At 36.1% G+C, this 23,063-nt stretch overlaps 1 protein-coding gene across 24 annotated transcripts in view; it reads left to right on the top strand.

Moving 5' to 3' along the window:
* Positions 1-23,063, top strand: part of HDAC9 (histone deacetylase 9) — a 931,635-nt gene that overhangs the window by 505,481 nt on the left and 403,091 nt on the right. The window lies entirely within an intron of this gene.

Below are 23,063 nucleotides of genomic sequence, written 5' to 3'. Positions count from 1 at the left end.
ATAGAGTAGGTTCCAGAAAGGTTTATTGAAAATTAATTTATTATAGCATTTGGACCACCTTACTTCTTGAGGAACTACTATTTTACATTTCCAGATTATAAAAAGGGAAGATGCAAACCACCTGAAGAATGTAGATAAAACATTGAGATACTCACTTTAGTTTTCAGTATTCAGCATATTTAATTGGAATTGTCTATTTTAATTTTATTATGTATACATTTTAAGTAGGTAACACAGAAGAAATTCTCAGAGAGCATTTACTACCTACAATGGCTGTATTTGTGTGGTTCTTTGAAAATAATGGTGTAAAAGTTCTATATCTGTATTATCCAACTCAGTGGCCACTAGACAAGTGTAGCCACTTGACATTAAACAAAATGTGGCTAGTATGCCTGAGGAGATACATTTTTGTTGAAAATTTTCAATAAATTTGAATTTAAATATATGTGTAGCTGTTTACTACCATATAGGACAGCTTGAGTATAGACCAAAGAAGGCACAAATGTGGCCTGAGTGTTACTACAAAATCCTTCCAGTGCCCAGGGCAGACATCACTAATCAGTCAGAGCAAACTCTTCTCCCTGAGTTTGGACACAGACTTAGAAGCATTTTTAAATCACATCACCCAAGTCAGAACAGAATTATGCTTTTTTGGAACTCTTAATTTTAAGTAGCAAGAAACCAATACAAAGTAGCTTAGCTTTAAAAAAAAAAAAAAGGAGGAGGAGATTTGGAGGGATTCTTTTAACTGAATTTGCCTAGTCTCCATGTGCTTAGATGTTAGTTCAGTGTGATCATATGTTGTTATGAGATCCTCCCTCCAAATGCTGACAAGGATAAGCTAGTACAGCCCTAGTCCTACCTCTTAGCTGCTTAACAAAATAGCAAATCAAGCATTTTCCACCACGTAGTTCTGATAAATTCCAAAGACTAACTCACTTGAACCGCTTGAGTTATGTACCACCCCTCAACACATCACTCTCACAGAGAGACAGATTGCATTGGGGAAGTAGGTAGGGAGACTGCCTCACTTGTTCACCCTGGAAGCTTTAATGTAATTTACAGTTGTTCTCAAATGATCTGGACTGAGAATGAAACTCTGACCAGCATTTATCCTTCTAAAAGGCAGCTCTGATTCTATTAACACTCTCTCCCTCTCTTTGTTTTTACTGTCATACCTCCTGCAAATAGTACGAGATTTCACTTCTTCCGTATCAATTTTGATGCCTTTTATTTCTTTTTCGTGTCTGATTGCTGTGGACTTCCAGTACTCTGTGGAGTAGAAGTGATGAAGGTGGACATCCTTTCCTTGTTCATGCCCTAAGAGGTCTCATTTTCACCATTGAGTATGATGTTAGCTGTGGGTTTTTCATAGATGGCTTTTATTATGTTGAAGTATATTCCCTCTAGACCTACTTTGCTGAGAGTTTTTATCATTAATGGATGTTGTGCTTTGTCAAGTGCTTTTTCTGCATTTATTGAGATGATCATATGGTTCTTGTCCTTTCTTTTATTAATGTGATGTATTACGTTGATTGACTTGAAAATATTGAACCACCCTTGGATCCCTGGAACAAATCCCACTTGACCGTGGTGAGTGATTTTTAACGTATTGTTGGATTCAGTTTGCTAATATTTTCTTGACAATATTTGCATCTATGTTCATCAGAAATATTGGCCTGTAGTTTTCTTTTTTGTAGTGTCTTTGTCTGGTTTTGGTATCAGGGTAATTCTGGCCTCACAGATTGAATTTGGAAGATTTCTTTCCTCTTCTATATTTTTGGAATAGTTTGGGTAGGTATCAACTCTTAAACATCTGGTGGAATTCACCAGTGAAGCCATCTAGTCCTGGACTGTTGTTTGTTGGGAGTTTTTTCATTACCGATTAACTTTCATTGCTAGTAATCAGTGTGTTCAAATTTTCTATTTTTTCCTGGTTCAGTTTTGGATGCTTCTAAGAATTTATCCATTTATTCTAGGTTGTCCAATTTGTTGGCATATAATTTTTCATACGTTTTATTATAATCCTTTGTGTTTCTGTGGTGTCAGTTGTTATTTCTTCCCCTTTGTTTCTGATTTAATTTACTTGAGTCTTTTCTCTTTTTTTCTTGATGAGTCTGGTGAAAGGTTTATGAATTTTATTGATCTTTTCCTAGATCCAGCTCCTGGTTTTCTTGATCTGTATTAATTTGACCCTATTAAATCTCTTGTTTAAAATATTATGTTATTGTCATACATGCCCTGGGACTTTCTTCAGTAGTCTCTTCAGGACTGAGTTTCTTACTCATTCTCAAAATTACCATAAGCACTACAATTTATAGGAAGCTTTCCAAATCCTCTTTCATCTCTTCCCTGATGGTGAAATCTTTACACTTCAGTTCCCTTAATTTTCCTTTGCTACCTATGTTATTTCCATGTAAACACTGCCTCTGTATAATCATGAAATTTACTCAGTGTCAGGATTTGCATTGTATATTTGTTGGTCTCAACAATAGAGATCACAGTATTTTTCTATAATATATCAGTGTCTTTCAGGTTTTTTTTAATCTATGACATACTACACAGTGTGAAATACACATCCCAAAAACAAATAAAAATTCATAACAATTTTATCATGTATATTAGTTTCTTTACTATTCTGTTTATTTTATTATAAAGTGCTGGTTACAACACAGCAGATTTATATCATATCCATTTTGCAAAACACTATAGAGGATGATCATGCAAAGTTTATGAAATGAATATTTGCCAGAGAAATGCGCTGAGAACTTTATGATATGAATCATTTTTGGACTAACTAATGTAATATCAAGAGGAGTGTAATGATTAATTACATGATGATGATGTTTCCCTACTTCAGATACTGTGTTGCTCCACAGTAAAACACTGATAAACAAGAGAGCAGCAAGTTACTTTGCTGTGATAGTTGGTAAGGGATAAGTAGGTAACTTACGGATTTTGAGATTACTACTGGCAGGGATACTTTAAATACGTTTTAAAAACATGTTTATTAAATAATACTTTTGAAGGGAGATAATGTTAACAGCTGGTTAGATTTATTTTATTTTTTTTTTAATTTTTTTTTCAACGTTTATTTATTTTTGGGACAGAGAGAGACAGAGCATGAACGGGGGAGGGGCAGAGAGAGAGAGGGAGACACAGAATCGGAAACAGGCTCCAGGCTCTGAGCCATCAGCCCAGAGCCTGACGCGGGGCTCGAACTCCCGGACCGCGAGATCGTGACCTGGCTGAAGTCGGACGCTTAACCAACTGCGCCACCCAGGCGCCCCGATACAGCTGGTTAGATTTATATGGTAGTAATAGATCACATTGGTCACTATATGCAAGATACCATTGTAAGTATCTGTATATCTTAGTGATTCCATACAGTAACCTTGAAATACATCTCATTGTTTTTCAGTAGTTTTCTGACAGGGGAACAGTCACAGAGAGGTCAGTAATTTTTCTTAGTTCTCCTTTTATTTACATGATGAATGTAATGTCAGGTTTGAAGTTTAGTGCCAGGTTTGAAGACAGTGAGTTTTATTGCAGGACCTGGCCTTTCAATCCCTATGTTTTATACATAAATAAATGGTATATGGTATCATTGAAAAAGGCAGTGATATAACTAAAGTTATATCACCATGTTGATTCATCCTAACAAAATAATGAATTATAAAAATTAAATTGTACCAATTACAATTTAACTTCAGTCTAATGACGAATAGCATTCAAAATATTTTAGAAATAACATATGAGCTTGGATTAGTCTTCATAAGTCCAGCTAGTACAGACATTTTCCTTTGAAAACAAATTATTTAAAACCACAAATTAATGTATTCTTTCTACATCTAAATAATTAAACATTTCTTTAAATAAACATTCCAGAAATAAAACAAAAATTTAAGTTGGACTTTCCAAATATATTTGCCACAATCAAATATAAGAGCTAATTTCTTGATCAGTAACAATTCTGAGAAACTGTACATGTAAAATTAGTGCCAAAATATGACTTTGCTGTCACTGTACAAGAAAATGTTATTTTTAAAATCTAATACATTTTTAGGAAATTAGAATAGCTTGTGGATTCATAGGAATTAATAAACATACTTTATATGTGTTTATTCCACATAGAAGCTATTTTACTTTTTAGATTTATAATGTTCATTTGTAGTATAGTTATAAGAAAAAAATTATGAATATTTCTCTAGCTTTTGGAAAACGTTCCTTAAAGACACACGCATTATGTTTCCATTACTATTACATATATATATATATGTAAAATAATTTCCATCTCAATGTATTACTAGGATAATGTTTGTCTTTCTTGAGGAATTAATATGCTTACTTATTGCAAGGAAAAAACTGTATATTTTTCCTTTAGCTCTCAATGCTAGAACTAAGCTATTCACTTTGTTCAACTGAAGTAGCTATCCTTAGCCTACATACAATTTTCCTTATTTGTTTATTTGGCTTCTTATATCAGATATTGTATTTTTAAAAAATTGATTTTAATGTTTTTATTTATTTTTGAAAGAGAGAGAGAGACAGAGAGAGAGACAGAGACAGAGTGCAAGCATGGGTAGGGGCAGAGAGAGAGACACACACAGAATCCAAAACAGGCTCTAGGCTCTGAGCTGTCAGCACAGAGCCTGACACAGGGCTCAAACTCTTGAACTGTGAGATCATGACCTGAGCCAAAATCCGATGCTTAACCGACTGAGCCACCCAGGTGCCCCGATTTTGTACTTTTTTTTTTTAATTAAAAAGCAATCCATATTAATCATAGAAAAATATATAAGTCAATAAAATAGATAAAACTATAGTTTCTGTGTTGGCACCATAAGTGTATTATTCAATTTTGATGTCTTTTAACATCAAATTTGAATCTCCCATGTCATATTATTGGTTAGATAATCATTCAACATACAGCTATACCATAATTCACTTATAGTACTCTAATGTTGGACATTTAAAATATTTCCAGTGTCTGCTATTAAAATAATTTTGTGGCAAACATTATAAAATTCTGTCTTTGAGCAAATTGCTTATTATTTCTACAGGATAGATTTCTAGCATTCTGATTCAGACTCTACTCTATAAGACTTGTTTCACTATTCACCTCCAACTTCAATAATTGAAAATGTCTATTATCTGTGGACACTAATCTATCTTGGGTAACTTTATTTTTTTTTAATTTGCCTGTTCAATTTATGCCATTTCTTGAGAAAATTTTCGAATTCCTTAAAGGTGGCATCACATAAATAACTAAATGACAAGATTACCATTGCTGTTTTCTCAACAACAGGAAAAGAAACCTTGAAATATTGGTTATATACGACATTTCTTGAGTGTGCAAATGATGATGGTGAAATATTCCTAAAGATAATTACCAGAGTTCAAATATTTTATAATGTATAAAAGTATAAAATTTTATACTTTAAAATACTGCAAAAATGCTTTCTGTGTTTCTTTTAAGTCTTGATATTATGCTAGTTTTGACTCTGAGGCTCTATTAAACAAATTTTCTGCCTTCGTGATAACTATTCTATTTGTGAAAACATATGCAGTAAATACAAATAGAAGGCATGTCTGTTTATGCATTCATTTGTTTACTTTTTAAAATCTTTACCCATTTTATTCCCCAAAGATTTGATATGGCCATAGAATATTAGGTGACTAAGATGATAACGTTTTAAAGTTTTTAAAGTGCTTTAGACTTATGAGCAAGGAGTGAAGGCTAGAGTATGGAGGGAAGTCTTGGGAGAGAAAATGGGTTCACAGTACCTTCGGAACAATAGGTAGGTGGAGAGGGGAGAATCAAACAGGTAAGGTGAGGGGCACCTGGGTGGCTCAGTCCGCTGAGCGTCTGACTTCAGCTCCGGTCATGATCTTACCGTTCCTGAGTTCGAGCCCCACATTGGGCTTTGTGCTGACAGCTTGGAGTCTTTTTCAGATTCTGTGTCTCCCTCTCTTTCTCTGCCCCTCCCCCACTTGTGCTCTGTCTCTCTCAAAAAAATAAACAAACATAAAAAAAAAAAAAACTTTTAAAAAGGCAAGGTGGTCCGCAGTGAGCATCTTAAGGATCTTAAGGTGGAGGACTTACTTTTGACCGTATTGGAGGAAACTGTTGCTAGATAAGGTAGTACCAGACTCAGTTTGCAAGAAGTCACTTTTCTCTTGAAGCCTGGTATAAGAAGAGGACCAAAGAAGTCAGTGCCGTGCATTTCCATGTGTGAGATTAACATTAAACAAGGAAAGCTTTAGAGAGAGATCTTGGTGATCTATGCAGATCTGGATGAAAGAAAAGAATGGAAAAGCAGCGAGTTTAACCTAATTGCTTTGGTAAGAAGAAACATTCAGAGAACTTATAAACGGATCCAAGTTCACACAGCTAGTAAACAACAGAGGTAGAATTCGAGCTCCAGTCTTTCCGACACCAAAATGTGTGGATACTAGCGTAGTACTGTAGATTTCACTAGAAATGGAAAAATGATAAAACCAATTGACATTAAGATGTTGAGAAGAAAGTTGATGAGTTGTGTTTTGATTGTACTGATGAATGAGGAATATGACCTAAAAAGTAAAATTGAAGATCAACTGAAATTTCAGAATTAGAGTTTTCTTGGAGTCACACAGAAAACTTAGTAAGTTTGGGCATTTTGAGCCATTTTGAGGAGAAATGTGTGTGTGTGTGAGAGAGAGAGAAGCAGACAGGGCCAGAGAGAAGCAGATGAGAGAGAGAGTGAGAGAGAGAGAGAGAGACTGAGAGACATAGGGAGAATATGCATATGAATGCATATTTCGCAGGAAAGATGGTAGTGAGTTGGAGAATTCAAGGAGGAAGAGCTCTGTGCTACAGGAGGCAAGAAGAGACATGAAAGTGTGGGTGTTTCAAGGATAGGTATTGGAAACATCATAATACCTTTCACTTGTTCGTAAGTAAACCATATAATCCAGAGGCAGCAAATGAGTAAAGCCTAGAGATGAATGATATGAGAACACAGGAAAATATTCCACCAGCAAGGGGAATGGAGATGCTGGCACATGAGGGAAGTCCATGACAGTCAGGTCTCTTTTCTCCCTTAATGTGCAGATTCTAGAGGGAGAACGAAAAGCCCAAAATCAGGAAGTTTATGTGTACAGAGAACTTTTGAGTTAAAAATAATCTCAGTATGCTAAAGGTTGAAACTTCAGGTTGACTAGAAGGAAGTGTTTTGAAACTTGTTGGTAGAAATTGTATTAAAATGTGTGGTCAAAAAAGTTGTATATGTTTCATTTACAATTAGAAGGAAATTAAAGGTGGGGAAGGGGGGTTGCATAGGAGTTTGGAGATTGAGGTGGGTGATCAGTGAGACATCTTGCTCTGACACTGGATATGATCTGCCTTTCTGCTACTTCACAGAATGAAGGCTGCAAAGGGTGGGAAGGATTGGGAAGGTCAGTTCTTCAGTATTGCCATACTTCTCAGAGTTCCATTAGCAGTCTTCTATTTTAAGCTGTTGCAAGGAAAGAGGCAGTTTTCAAAGGTGCCCTCTTTTGATTTTGCTGAATGAGATGGTGGCAGAGGGAAATGAGAGCTGACTTTTATTCAGCACTTACTCTGGGCCAGAAATTGCTCTCACTCAGGGCACAAGAGGCCATCTTTGCTTTCCAGGAGCTCAGTATCTCAAAATCTCTAGGAGATTTTGCTGTTAACCTTATCCCCAGAAGGCAAGCATTTTTTAAGTCTTCCTATTAACAAGCTCCTTCCGGAATGTTTTCGACTTTCAAAATTGACCCCTTTCTTAAAGTAATAAAAATCAATAAAAATTCACATCCCTTGTTCTAGGTTTTCCCTCTTCCCTTTGTTGTCAAAATTTAAATCTATTCCATCATTACATATACGATTGAATTCAGAATAACACTTACTGAGCATCTATTCTGCTTAATTATTCTGCTAGGTTATGATGTTACAGAAATGTATATCATCTGATTTAACTCATTTTTCTCTTCCTTATCATTATTCTCATAGGACACCAGTGACTTACAAATCCCTAAATCTATGGCTTTTTCTTAGTTTTTTTTTCTTTATCTTTTGTGGCTTTTGTCTCCACTCACCAACTCTTACTCTTTCTCCTTTAAAGCTTAATTTTAATGCTACTCTTCCATTCATCTGCTTCCCCTCTCTGTTTCCTTACTGCATCCTTTCTGCATGCAGCCCATGGAAACATGGGATTTCTCAAGTTCAGTTGTCTCCTCCTCTCTGCATGTTGTTTTTCGTTGTTTTAATTTTCCCATGTTTTCATTATCATCAGCCTATTAAAGGCTTTAATTCTAGTTCTTATTCAGTCTTATCAGTATGTACCTCTGACAGCAGGGTTTAACTCAACTTTCTCATTCATAAAATGAACAGACTGATCAGGACCATTTTCATTTTTACCTTTAAATTTATGGTCAAAATCTACATCTCTAATTCTCAACCTCTCCATAGGCTCCAGGCTGACATTCCCAAGATGTTCTGCCATTATTGTCACCTCCCAGGTTTAAAAGTTGACCCTCACTAGGCCCCCTGGGTAGTTGATCTCTGACTCTTGATTTTGGCTCAGGTCATTATTTCACAGTTTGTGAGATCAAGCCCGTAATGGGGCTCTGCATTGGACTCTGCACTGATCACACACACCCTGCTTGAGATTCTTTCTCTCCGTCTCTCTCTGCCCCTCCCCCACACATGCACAAGCTCTCTTTTTCTCTCTCTCAAAATAAATAAACTTAAAAAAAAAAGTTGACCCTCACACCTTCCACTTCAAGACATGCTTCTACTCCTGATTTCCTCAATTCTGCTAAAACCTCTGCTCTAATCACACAGGGTTGACTGTGAGATTCATCTTGGCTTTGTCTTTTATCTCCTCTTTTCCAGTCCATCACCAAGTGAAGACCTTTCCCTACCATCTCACTCTTTTTTAGATATATATTTTTCCTCCCATAATACCTAATATACAACTTGGCACAAAGCCAAGTGCTCAGTTAATAATAGTTAAAGGGTGTGTCTCATTCTTCTCCTCTTGTCCTATGCTATTAGTTCTCCTTCAGAAATGTCCAGTCATAATTAAAACCAATTAAATGAGAATCAGCAACATTCTCTTTTTTTCCACTCCTAGCTCAAGTACAACATTTAAACCACCTGAAATAGAATAAACTGGTAAGAAAAACAATGCTGTTCTTTGAGCCCTGATAGAACATAAATTCCGTGAAAATCTGTTCAAACCACAACTCTAATTAAAGGTTTTAGCTGCCAAATAATATGTTCTGGTTAAAGCCAAGTTAGTATTATGGAGTGTTTCAGGAATAACAGCACAGGCTTTATACTTTGCTGTTGATTTTCTCATGGGAAACTCATGTAAAGGAGAGTGATACCTCCCTGTTGACTTTAACTTTTAGAAATGCAAAGCATGCTGAAATTGTACATAATTCTCTTCTAAAGAAAAGGAAATAACATTTCAATGGTTTTCCTCAGTGTCTTATTGAGTTATGGTGGGGCACAATTATGTCTGTTAAATTGATTTACCAGATGGAACGTTACATTTTATATTCATCTGATTAAGTTGTAGGAGACTGGAATTGTATCTCATACCATGAAGATCATATATAAAAGCAAAATTATTTTAATTAACTACATTTTGAAACTGGCTAATTAGATGTTTAAACCGTTTTTTTTTTCTCTCTCCTCTAACTTACATTGCACTAAAAGAGGGAAATTGTGTTTAGGAATGGGCCTTATGATACAGTTGTTTTTTGGCTTAATAATCTAATATCTCAAATGGAATCTGTGAAGGAAAAAACAGTAAAATGTTCCCACTTGAGTGCATTTTGGAAAGTGCTTGCTTATCATGGCTATTTAATATGTACAAAGTATTCTTAGCATTTCAGGGTTAAAATAAATGATCTTTAGCTTACACCCTTAGGGATCTTTAACAGAAAAAATAAAGAAAACTCTATTTTTGTCTCTTTTTTCTCCTTTCTATCTTTTCACAAATAAAATATATATTAATAAAACTTTTACCTTTTATAGAAAATTAAATATGATAAAATAGTAAATATTAATTTTAATTATTGTCCTAGTATTTTGCTAACTGATGAGCATATATCTTAATAGTTTTCTTTAATATCTGACTTCTTACCTAAAAATAATGCAATAAAAACATAGCACAGTAAAACCTGATCTAATTGGAACCAGTATTTAAGAATATGCTACTTGCAAAACAATGCCAACCTTGGAATTCATTGGACTGCTGTATTGGCTTCCTATGGCTCCTGTAATAAATTACTACAAACTTAGTACCTTAAAACACACATATTTATGATCCTTCTGTACTGGAGGTCAGAAGTCCAAAATGGGTCTCTCTGGGCTAAAACTGAGGTGTCAGCAGAGCCGTGTTCCTTTCTAGAGGCTCTAGGGGCATTTTCATCTCCTTGATGTTTCCAGCTTCTGGGGGCTGCCTGCATTCTCTGGCTCGTGGCCCACTTCCCTCTTCGAAGCCAGCAGTGACTAGTTGAGTCTTGAACTACATTGCTCTGGCACTCACTCTTTTGCCTCTCTTTTTAGTATTTTCAAAAGACACTTGTGATTATCCTGGGCCCACCTGGACAATCCAGGATAATCTCCTTCTCTTTAAATGAGCTAATTAGCAACCATAAATCCATCTGCAACCTTAATTATTTTTTCACCATATAAAGTAACAGTCACACGTTCTGGAGAGTAAGACATAGATATCTCAGTTGCCTTATTCTGCCTACCACAACTAATTTAGAGTTTTTATTAGGATGATGATTGCTATAGAATCCTTTCACTTAGTACTTCTTCACCAGTTTATTTGAAGTTTGAGATCTATTTATCTAGATAGTTATCTAGAGAAAGTTGGCTAATAGAAGGTGTTTAACTGAAGATCTGTCTAGAGAAGGACTCTGAGGTGATCTTAATAAATCCAGAGGCAAAATGTTGCCTTTTACATCAGTCTGAGATAGATATTTGTGTTTTCTTATAAATATGTATTACAAAGAAAATCTAGAATAAAGATAATGAAGCTGTGAATTCCATTGAGGCAGAAGTGAATTACTGAGAACATTCCAAAACATAAAGTTTACAAAAGCAAAATTTGCAAAGGAAAATAATAACAAGATCTGCCCAAATGACTTGGAAGGTTTTGAAACGGAAGAAGAAGAACAGGAAGTAAGGTAGCTAGAGTTTGAGCCAGGTGAAGGACAAACTCCTGTTGTTTAGATATCGGTGCTGACCCTTTGTTATTGGTGCTGTTTATCCATGGCACCTGGTTGAGTGGCAGGGGTTTTGAAGGGCCAAATGTTCCTAATGGTTGCACTGAAAGACTCAAAATTATAGTGAAGCAGATAACAGTTACAAGTAGTAGTAATTAAACACTAAACAATATAAATGTGCATGGCAAGATTGACCAGAAAGCCACTTAAACTAAACCGCACATTGTGATTGCCTGAGGAGACTAGTGGAACCACCTTCTACATAGTGAGCTAATCCAGAAAACTGGGGAACGGGTTGTCCTCTATCTTATTGTAGAGTCTTCTGTCATCGCTTGCTTTTAAACCTTCCCTTCCTCAATATGCAGTCTGTTGCAGTTCAATACCCATTTAGTTCAATGCCCATTCCAGTGGTTGACCATTCTCTGACTCCAGCATAACTTTGGCCAGTCAACTCTCTGTCTTTTTAAATTTTAAATCTAGTGTTCCTACCCTCCTACTTAAGACTCATGTAATAACTCTTCTTTTTTTAATTAATTAATTAATTTAAGTAATTTCTACACTCAAGGTGGGGCTCAAACTCAGGATCCTGAGATCGGGAGTTGGATGCTCTACTGACTGAGCCAACCAGGTGCCCCCGTGATACTTCTTCTATCATCCTGAAGGCTAAAATCCTTACATGGTATTCACAAACTTTCTCTTCCCTTCTCCCCTCCTGACCTAGCCTTCTCTGTAACCTTTCTCCACTCCACCCTCTCATACCACTTGTATGAGCAGTCCCCAACAAGTTACAGTCCCAGAAGAACTCTCTGCTTTACACTCACATAAGCCATTCACACCTGATTTTCCAAATAGTCCTTGCTCTTCCTCTACTGTATGCTTGCATAGTTCATACTTTTCTGTAAATGCTTAGCTAATACATACTTCCCCTTTTTGTTAAGCTTTACTTGGTGCCTTTTTATCACCCACAAAGCTACGCTAAATACACACTACATTCCTTATTCTGAATATATTTGCCAAAATAAATCTGGACATATCTTCATGAATATATGTCTATATTAAAATTAAGATTCTTTGAGAAATCTTTGAGGATAATACCTATAGCTTGTTTGCTATTGTATTCAGAGAGCTTATAATAGGCACCAAATAAATTTCTCTTATATGAATAAATAAATGTATAGAGTAATATTGGGAACTAGTATACATCTAGTATACATCTCTTTAGGTATTTAAAAATATAGGAAGATTCTTTATGAAGTAATTTTTAAGAACTTAGATCACAGTAATATTTTGTGGGAATAAGATTGAGTATGCTTTTGGAGAGTTGTAAACTGGGCAAGCAGAAGAAAACAAAGGAAACAAAGTAGCAAGCTAGACAGCGATTTTATAGTTTTATGGGAATGAACTGAAAATTTTTAAATAAACATAAGATAAAAAAAGTTTTTAAAAGTTTAAAGCCATATATTTGAAGAAAGTAAGGTTTACAGCATTTAAGATTAGACAGTGGATTTCACTATATTTACTGGATATCATTCTCTTTAATACTTATGAACTCTTTAAAGTCAGGAGAATGTCACATTTGCAGGCAAGAAAATTGAGGCATAGAGACATTGACTAATATTTTACCCCAATCATACCACAGTGGCAGAATCAAGACTGGGAATCAGTGCCAGACTCTTATTAATGTGACCAAGTAAGGTTCATGCTGAGAGCACAAATAAGGTTAGATTTATGGCGATACCCAGAGAGTTATTAGGTGATAGGTGTTAATTTTCTGGACCATACAATCCTGACTGTATGCTTGTTTTCTGGGAGAAATTGTGTCCCTATCAAATACTGGGCTGTGCCTATGCAGATCTCACCCATTCAGATGGCCCTCACTCTGTCATGAAATCAATTCACATCTATGTTTATACCTATAGCTCTTATGAAGTATCTGGGTAGAAAGTGTTAAAAAGTTTTACATCACAAATAAAACTATTATTCATGACATTTCTATTTGAAAGAGTATATAAAGGATACATCTAATAAGGGAAGTAAATAAAACTGTAAAGTACATCATGGTATAATTTCTTTCATGCATAGACAGGAATTCGTTCATTCCTGAAATATTATTAGCATGATTAAGTAATGTATTCTGAATTTTTATTTATAAGTGTGGAATTTTAGAACTAAAGAGGACTTTTATTTTAAAAAGATATAAATATGTCTATAAATTCAGATAACCCCCAAAGTAGCATATTATTTAAGTTGTAAAATACTAGTTAGAGGTAAGACTTTATTATAAACCTTTAGGCTGTGGGTTAAAACATACGTTTTAGAGGGACGCCTGAGTTGCTCAGTTAGTTGAGCATCCAACTTCAGCTCAGGTCATGATCTCACTGCTCATGGGTTCGAGCCCTGCGTCGGGCTCTGTGCCAATAGCTCAGAGCCTGGACCCTGCTTTGGATTTTGTGTCTCCCTCTCTCTGCCCTTTCCCTGCTTGTGTGCTCTCTCTCTCTCTCTCTCTCTCTCTCTCTCTCAAAAATACGTGTTAAAAAATGTCTTAATAGATTTTAGAAACTGGATTGAAGAAGACTGAATATGCCCTCAATCTAGTTTATTTCAATGAAGTGATAATTCAACATTTTACTGTATTTTCAAAGTATGGATTTTCAGAATTTGTCCTTATTTAGGTAAATATCTTATACTTAAAATATTAAAATGTATAAAAGGAAGTATTCTAGATACATGTCTAGATAAATATGAAGGTATTCTAGACTTAGGGGATATGATTTCCTGGAATGCAAAACATGTTATTTTTCGTGCTTGCCAGAAAAATGAAATTCCTTCTGCATTCCACATCTGATCTATAAGACTTCTTGCCATAACACTGAACATCAAGAAATTTTTAGGAATTAGAAAAGTTGAAGTTCATCTACTTTGCTTCTCAACAACATTTGAAACCCAACCTTTAATTAAGTTTCCTTTCATGCTTGAATATGTGTAAGCATGGATTTATTCATTTAGCAACTGCTTATTGAGACCTACCATGAGTCTGTGTAGTTGCTAAGTACTGAGAATAGACACAAAATTATGACATCTACTGTTCTGAGCACTATGTGTGGTGGAGTAATTTCAGTGAAACAGCGAAGGTTAGAGCCATATTGCAGTGGTTTGAGGTTAGGAAGTGGTGGTGGCAAGTTCAAGGCTACTTAAAAAAAAGCTTGACTGTGAATTAAAGTATAACTACAGATAGTAGCTAATAATTTATATCTTAGGAGGGCTTATTTTTGTTTGAATGGGAAAGATGCACACTTGTCTGCTAAGAAGAAAGAAAGAGCATTTGAAGATATACATCAAATATCCTCTCTTAGTATTGCATAATTTAGCTAAATTTTGCTTGATATTTTTTTGAAGCCTTATTTTGCATTTAGTATCCCTTTCTCAATGTGTTAGCATACTCAATATTCATTCCTTGAATTTGCCAGCACCTTCCCCTGGACAAGGTTGTTTTCTCCATATAGAATTGTACTTTCCTCCCAGGTCGGCCTGTCAGTATCTCACTCAGCCCCCAGGATTTCCCCCTCTGTGCCTTACAGCCACAACCTGCTTATACTTATAGCATGGCATTGATCACAGTCTGTCATTCATTTTTGTTAGGCCTTGAGTACCTAGGAGAAAAAGGCTTTCTATTTTATTGATGAGGCAGTTGCCTCAGTGTTTAACACACACTTTTTCACATTCATTGATTCATTCATTTATTCAATAAATAACTTACAGATTTACTCTATGTAGTAGGTATTGCATAAGTACTGAATAAGCAATGGAAACATAACTGTACCCATTCCCAGCCCTCATGGAACTTGCAGCCTATGTTATCAGTATTGTTACTCAATAGAATCTTAATTAAATGACATTAAACAATGGAACCAACTAAATAGAAAGTTTTCATTTTAACTATAAAAAAGTGATGAAATATTGTATAAATTATAATTTGTTTTTGTCCAGAATCATATTGTTTGATTAAAGTATCTTATCTTATTCCTTAAAAATGGGAATTTGTATTTTAAATGTCCTAAAAATTCAAGGAAAATTGTTATTTTCTCCTTTGTTTGTCCTAGTATTTTTTTTCTTAAATCTAGCATTGAGTAGCAAGTTTTGTATTCATTTATTCATTCATTTCCACTAAGTGCTAACGAAGCTAGGTAAGCACCAGGCACTCAGAAGAAACACTGGTGTAAAAAAGGGTACAGTATTCAGTACAGAGTACTGCTCTTAGATAGAAGAAGAAACTGAGTGTCTTGTCCTGGGCCTTTGAGTTTTAGAATGCCTGCTCTGGCTGACAATATGAAGCATCTATTAGTGCTATGGGAAAATGCCCATTCAGGGCTAACAACCTCCCCATCCTGGACCACATTCCTGTTACCAGGACCTCTATATGTTTTTCCAACTTCTCTGAGCTGCTTCGTAGGACTTAATAATACTCTTTGCCCCCTATGCCCATTGATAATTTTTATAATAATAAGGTTGTTGTTGCTTTCTTCCTTTTTTAAAAAAAAAAATGTCTATTTATTTTTGAGAGAGAGACAGAGACAGAACACAAATGAGGAGGGGCAAAGAGAGAGAGGGAGATGCAGAATCCGAAGCAGGCTCCAGGCTGCATGCTGTCAGCACAGAGCCCGACGCAGGGCTCAAACTTAGGAGCCGTGAGATCATGATCTGAACTGAAGTCGGACGCTTAACAGACTGAGCCACCAGGCGCCCAGTGTTGTTATTTTCAATTGTGAGGAACCTAAGAATTAAATTCCTGTTTACACTGATGGAAGGAAATACTCACAAGTGCGTTCACAAGTAGGTTCACAATAATGCGTGCCACTGGTGCAGTCTTTCCAAGCAACACTAGATCACCTAAACATCCAGTTATCAAATGTTTAAACAAAACATTGCATACTGACATGTGAATGTGACTACATAACATATGGTACACCCTTATAATGTGTTTTTAAAAGAATACATAGCTACTTGGGGAAAGATTCATAATAGATTTTTGAGTGAAAAACAGAATAAATGGAATTATTTTAAAGAATATATAAATGCCTGTGAAAAGACTTGTAATGCATTATTAAGTGAACAAACAGTATGCCATCATAAATATAATTTGATTCTCATTTTCAAATATTTTTATATACAAAACACAAAAGAAACATATTAGCAGGCAAAACTCAATTTGCCCCATTTCTAAAAATATTGAACATGTATGACCTATATAATCAGAAGACAGCAATAAATGTTGTTATAAAATAAACACTTCACAAGACCACACTGCAAATTGACTACTGTGCATAACATACACCAATATGCTTTTTGAAAGAGAATAATCCTTTTTAATAAACAGATATATTTGGTATATTCCCAATAAGAAGATGGATAGATGTTGACAATAATATTTCTGAATCAAAAAGAATAGTATTATAATTTCTTCAGGGAATTGCATTCAAAAATTACTGTAAGTGTGGCTAGTTATTAGAAGTTAAAATTACCAAAGAAATGATTTTTTTAAAACTCATATGAATGAATTATATATCATTAAATGGTTACAGTTTAGAAAGAGTTAGATTAGAAACTTTGCTACTGACAAAGCACTTGTGATTTCAGTGCTAAACATGCAGTGCAGGTAAAATTGTTGAATATCTCAAATACTCATTAGTATAAAGACATATATTAATCTAGTACTAAATTTTGATTGATAATTATTATCTAAATAGTATTGTTTTTTAAACATTTATTTATTTGGAGAGAGAGGGTGTGCACAAGTGGGGGACGGGGGGGGGGGGGGGGGAGAGAATCTCAAGCAGGCTCCGTGCTGTCATTGCAAAGCCCCATGAGATCATGACCTGAACTGAAATCAAGAGTTGGGTGCTTAACCGGCTGAACCACCCAGGCTCTCTTAATTAATGGTATTATTGGCCATTACTCAATGGAAATTTCTTCCTTTTATCCTTATGACCATTTCAAATGAGAATGAAGAACATCTGTATACCATGATATGTGGTATTGAATTTTTGTCTAAATTATTGGTGTAAAGAATGTTCATAATTTAGGATTAAAAGGGAATAAGGACAAAGTGCACACAGTAAGCATCATTCTTAGATGGTGATGTATTTAAGACAGAAACTAAATAAAGTAGAAATTATAGGGGCGCCCGGGTGGCTCAGTCGGTTGAGCGTCCGGGTTCAGCTCAGGTCATGATCTCACGGTCCATGAGTTCGAGCCCTCCTGCATCAGGCTCTGTGCTGACAGCTCAGAGTCTGCAGCCTGCTTCAGATTCTGTGTCTCCCTCTCTCTCTGCCCCTCCCCCACTCACACTTTTTTCTCTCTCTCTCCCCCCCTCTTTTTCTCTCTCTAAAAAGTAAAATAAACACTAAAAAATGAAAAAAAAAAGAAATTATAAACAGGTAAGTAAAAATATTGAAAAAATACGTAGTCAATTACCAACAAAAAATTGATTTTATTTTATTTATTTTTTTAAATCTTTATTCATTTTTGAGAGAGAGACAGCACAAGCAGGGGAGGGGCAGAGAGAGAGGGAGACACAGAATCTGAAGCAGGCTCCAGGCTCTGAGCTGTCAGCACAGAGCCTGATGCATGGCTCGAACTCACCAGCCGTGAGATCATGACCTGAGCCAAAGTCGGATACCCAACTGACTGAGCCGCCCAGGTGCCCCCCAAAAAAGTGGATTTAAATATACTGAGTAAAAGACCAGAAAAGGGATAATTACTATTTTTGTTATTTTTATAGGTAACAATGCAATAGGCAAAGGCAGTAAACCAGTTGTAGCTCACTATCCTTCTACTTTTTTATTTTAAGTTTCTCTTAGTCTTACATATAGACTACATTAAACATTCATTTATTCAACATCTGTCAGTTGAACAACTTTTTTTGTGACAGCCAGCCAGTTGAGCTATGTACTCTATTCCACCCCTTTAATCATCCACCATGATGTACGGTAGGCATCATTACTACTCTGTAGTAGATACTAAAATGATTCACGGAGATCAGAGAACTCACCCGTGGTTGCAATTGGTACATGAAAAGTTAGCAGTAAAATCTGAGTCTGATCTTTTTCTGTTTGAGACCTCTTTGCTTCTGCAAAAAATACTTTCCATGTCTGTATGTGTGTGTAAGTGTGCAAAAATGACACCCTCACACTCACATAAAACAAGCTGTAGTGAAATGACAAGTCTGGGCTTTGTCAGTTACTATTGGAATCCTGATTTTTTAACCTGTGCTTCTGCTACCTAGCTTTACTCTTTCTTTCCCGTTGTTTGTTCTCAAACCCTGCCAGCCCTAAGTTCATTCCGCACCATGTATGAAAAGAAAGATTTGAAATACATTTAACTCATGAAGCATCTTGCACATGTTTTCTGTTTCATTTTGTTCCCTTTTTAATTTCTTTTAAGTGAAAAGAATAAAAGGTTTTAGGTCTGTCCTCTTTATTTTAATATTGATTGTTTTCATTTAAATAATGATAATCAATTTTTCATGCAAGGTTTTCTTCTCAGCAGACACATGCATTCAGATGGGCACACACACTAAAAAGCTTGCCTTCTGTTTCTGTGATTAATTGAGATGTAGAGAGTGATGGGTATGGGGTAAAAATAGAAAGGCAATTAGTGCAACTAGGCATGAAATACATTGAGATACAAGCAGAATGTCTCCCCAGTTAGTGATCTCTTTCTGGGCTCTTGAGGATTAGCATCCCATTAGCAAGTCACTGGAATGGAAATCTTCAGCCTTTGGGGAGACCAGAGCATTAAAAATGGAATTAACTCTAACTGCAAACTGAGTCAGCACAATAGATCATTAATTCTGTGCCTTGGGTATATATCATGCTGAGCTTTGGTGTGTGGGCTTCTGAAATATGAGGAGTGAGCTTATAAAGCATTGCAGTGACTAAATGATGGTTATCTATCATTTCATCCTTCATCCTCACCACTGAGATACTAATGTCTTTGGTGACTCTGGTGACTCAAAATGAGTATTGAAATACAGATGAAAGTTTTTACTAGAACTAGTGCATATGGACCTTTATTTAGAAAAGTTTTACGTTGTGTATATTTTGTAATATTTATTTTTAAGAGAGAGAGCATGTGGAGACACATGTGCACACGTGCACAAGTTGGGGAGAGGCAGAGAGGTGGGGGGGAGGGACAGAGGATCTGAAGTAAGGTCAAACTCTCAAACCGTGAGATCATGATCTGGGGCCAAAGTTGGACACTTAACCAATAAGCCACCCAGGACACCCCAGTGTATTGTATATTTTGAAAAAATAAATTTATGTCGCACTTACTGAATATCAGTGATTCCTAGTTTTTAAAAAGCTATGTCCTTGAGGCGCCTGGATGGCTCAGTCAGTTAAGCTTCTGACTTCAGCTCGGGTCATGATCTGAAGGTTCGGTTCTTGAGTATGAGCCTCACAAGCCCCAGGAGCCTCATCAGGGTCTCTGCTGTCGACATGGAGCCTGCTTTGGATTCTAAGTCTTCCTCTCTCTCTGCCCCTCCCCAACTGGTGCTCTCTCTCTCTCTCTCTCTCTCTCTCTGTCTCTCTGTCTCTCTGTCTCAAAAAAATAAACTATAAAAAAAAAACTAAAAAACTAAAAACTATGTCCTCAGCTGATAAAGATAAAAATATCACAATGCTTCAAGTAGTATCCTACCAAAAATTGAGAATTACATCTTTCTACATGAAGTTGACTTGTTTTGCTTTCTATAGAAATACCAGTGATATTAAAAATGTTTTGAAATAAATTTCTAAGTATAAAAATATACTGAACACTTAATTATTTTCAAGTGATGTATAGTACTCCCTGATTTCTAATGATCTTTTCTTACTCTTCCACATCCTCTTTGAGAATGTCTAACAGATAGTATTATCTCCTTTGATCATCTCAGTGTAGCATAGTCATTAACAACTGCCATTTACAGATTCTTACCCCAGGGTTTCTCACACTTGGCAGTATAGACATTTGAGTCCAGACAAGTCTTCGTTCTGGGATCTGTCCTGTACATTGTAGGATGTTTAGCAGCATCTCTGGCTTCTACCCACTAGATTCCTAACAGCTATACTCCATACTGACCATCAAAAATATCTCCACACATTACCAATTGTCCCATGGTGTTAACATCTTCCCTGACTGAGAAGCACTGGTTTATCCTTTACTGAGCATGATTTAATTTAATTCTACAAAAGCTTGGCAGAGTACGTGGGACTTGGTTAATCAGAGTCTTGGTAGGAAACGGAACATTCACAATATTGGTCATAGACTTTTATGAAAGGAGTACTTTACAACTGCTTAGGGATGTTGAGGCACCCAGAAAATAGCAGCGAGAAACGATTCCCACCCCTAGGGTTGAAAAAGCAAGGAGAGTAAATAATGTTTCTGGAGTGCTGGGAAAGCTGGAACCATGGAGCAGAAGCCTCTCGAGGGAGATGAAATCAGAAAGAAACAAAACTCTAGCCAGTGATGCAACACTGAGGCAGAGAGAACAGAGGATACCCTGGCCCCTCCCTCCTCCTTAATCCTTTATCACTAACCAGTCCTACCCAGAGATGAGCCCAAAGGAAATAAAACCAGCAAAGGACTAGAGTGAGGCAACCCCAGTACTCAGCCTTATGGGCTCAGACAAAGATGTAAAATGGAGTCTATTGGGGCACATGGAGGGGAAAAAAAAACTGTCCCCATTTTAACATGAAAAACTGAGGTTTAAAGATACAAAGTAATTTACCCAAAGCCAAGGTACTCCATGCCCTACTAGTAATCTATAGCTGATTTGCATAAATGAACTGACATTCAGAGACTAGGAATTATTCAAGGTTATTGATTTTAGCAGCTGATAGCTACAAGACCAGAACCCACTTCTCATTCCTAGTCTGGTGTTCACTTTTTTTGTGTCGACCTTTGAAAGAAATTTTAGAACGGTATATCCAGCCCACTCTGAAACAAACATAGGAATTAAAGCTATGTGCTGACCTGACAAATCATTTTCTTTTCCCTGAAAAGCTTACGGAATTCTAGGTTTCATGTAGAATGTTTAAATGGCATGTGCTGTTTTTCCAAGCTTTTTGGCACATTTTAGTCTTGATTGCAGAAACTCGGCCCCAACTGGTACAGTGTGTTAGGAGAGAGAAGGGGGCTGGACTGAAAATCAGGAGAGTGGGGACCCAGTGCTGACTGGGTCATTCCTGCCATCCTTGGCAGTAGTAGCAGTAATGAAAGTTCCATAAACCTTTCCTTCCCTTGCATTCATCTAGATCTTCACAGTTATTTTCAGGTATCTAATCAGGTGGCCATAGCTCTAAAATAAAGGAAGTATTAGATTTTTATGTTTCAGAAATGAAGAGCCAGGCTCAGAGAGTACTGGAGTCTTACTGAGTATCCCATAGCTGGGAAGTGGACTTCACCTCTTCTCACTGAAAACATAGTGCATTTCCTACTCCATCCTTTTAAGTGATTAATCAATTGATAGTCTTCCTCTGGAGAGCCAGTCAATCGGTAGCATTTTATACTTAGATTTCATCATCAAGGCATGTCTAGATCAAAGTCTGAGAATCTGTAATTTTTTGTCTTCAGGTTATAAGCAAGGCCACAGTGGAAAGCAATAAGAGTTAGTACATAGAAATTCCTCATTTCTTCCTTTCTAGGTTTCAGATGAATATATTAACTTACAGCTTTTTAGAGACAACAATTGGTGTTTTAAAGGAATTTAAAAATAAACATGTACAGGGAAACATATCTAAGTGAATTAATACAGTTTTATTTTCTCCCTTTAATCCTGGTTGAATCAGATGCTAGTAATTCAAATTCAGACTTCTCCACTAAGATAAAGCGGATTGACAACTCCTGGAAGGTCTGGAAGAACCTTAATCCTTTACCCAAACTGTTTACCTTCTTTGCCTCAAGGTGGGGGCCCCAGGAAATAGTACATATCAGGGCTCTGGCACTGAGCTTCTTGCTCTCAGTCCTGCTCTCTGCCTACCCCCTTTTTCATTTTCTACTTTTGCAATACTTTCAAGCCACCCATCTCTAACTTTTCAGGGTTTTCGGCCATAAAATCAGGTATATAACATAAAAAAAATTAACTTGTTTTATTTTTGTAACTGGATATTTCTTTCAAGTTCCTATTTCACCAAGCTCATTCCAAGTAAAGCTAAAATGTAGGGGTTCTTCATCCAACGTCAAGCTGCAGAGAAGGGAAACAGAAACAAAAAGACAAAATGAACATGCAGATATTTGAAGTCTAAACATAAAAACAAATCAATAATAAAGAGGGATAAGAAAGAAAAGATTGTTAAGTTTTACTTTGACACACTTTGCAGTCAGGCAAAAATATAAAATTCCTTCAAAGAAAACATTTCACTCACCGAAAACTCTAGCTGCATGATACCATCATATCTAACGCAAATGATTAGTAATCCTTTGGGAAAAGGTTTATAATTGTTATCATGTTCATATACAAGGAAGGGTGGAGCAGAAATATTTTGGTATTTAGAAGAATAGACTTGATCTAGATTATCTAGGTACAGATCATGGTGTCATCCCTTTTTATCTCTGAGACCTTGGGCAAGTTACTTACCCTCTCTGTGTTCGTTGCCTCATTAATCTAATCAAGGTATAAATAGAATCTGTCCCATATAGATTTTTTCTCATGGTTAAACAAGTTAATATTAACAAGGTGTTTACAACAGTAGTGAACATGGGAATCACTACATGAATGTTAGTTGTCGTTGGAAACACTCTTTTCATAACTGTCATCATCAACATCATCACCA

This window comes from Herpailurus yagouaroundi, unplaced genomic scaffold (genome assembly GCF_014898765.1).
Source record: "Herpailurus yagouaroundi ecotype Mexico unplaced genomic scaffold, PumYag 100, whole genome shotgun sequence".
NCBI lineage: Eukaryota > Metazoa > Chordata > Mammalia > Carnivora > Felidae > Herpailurus > Herpailurus yagouaroundi.
Note: the sequence above shows the minus strand (reverse complement) of the source record. Positions and strands in the feature narration are given on the sequence as shown.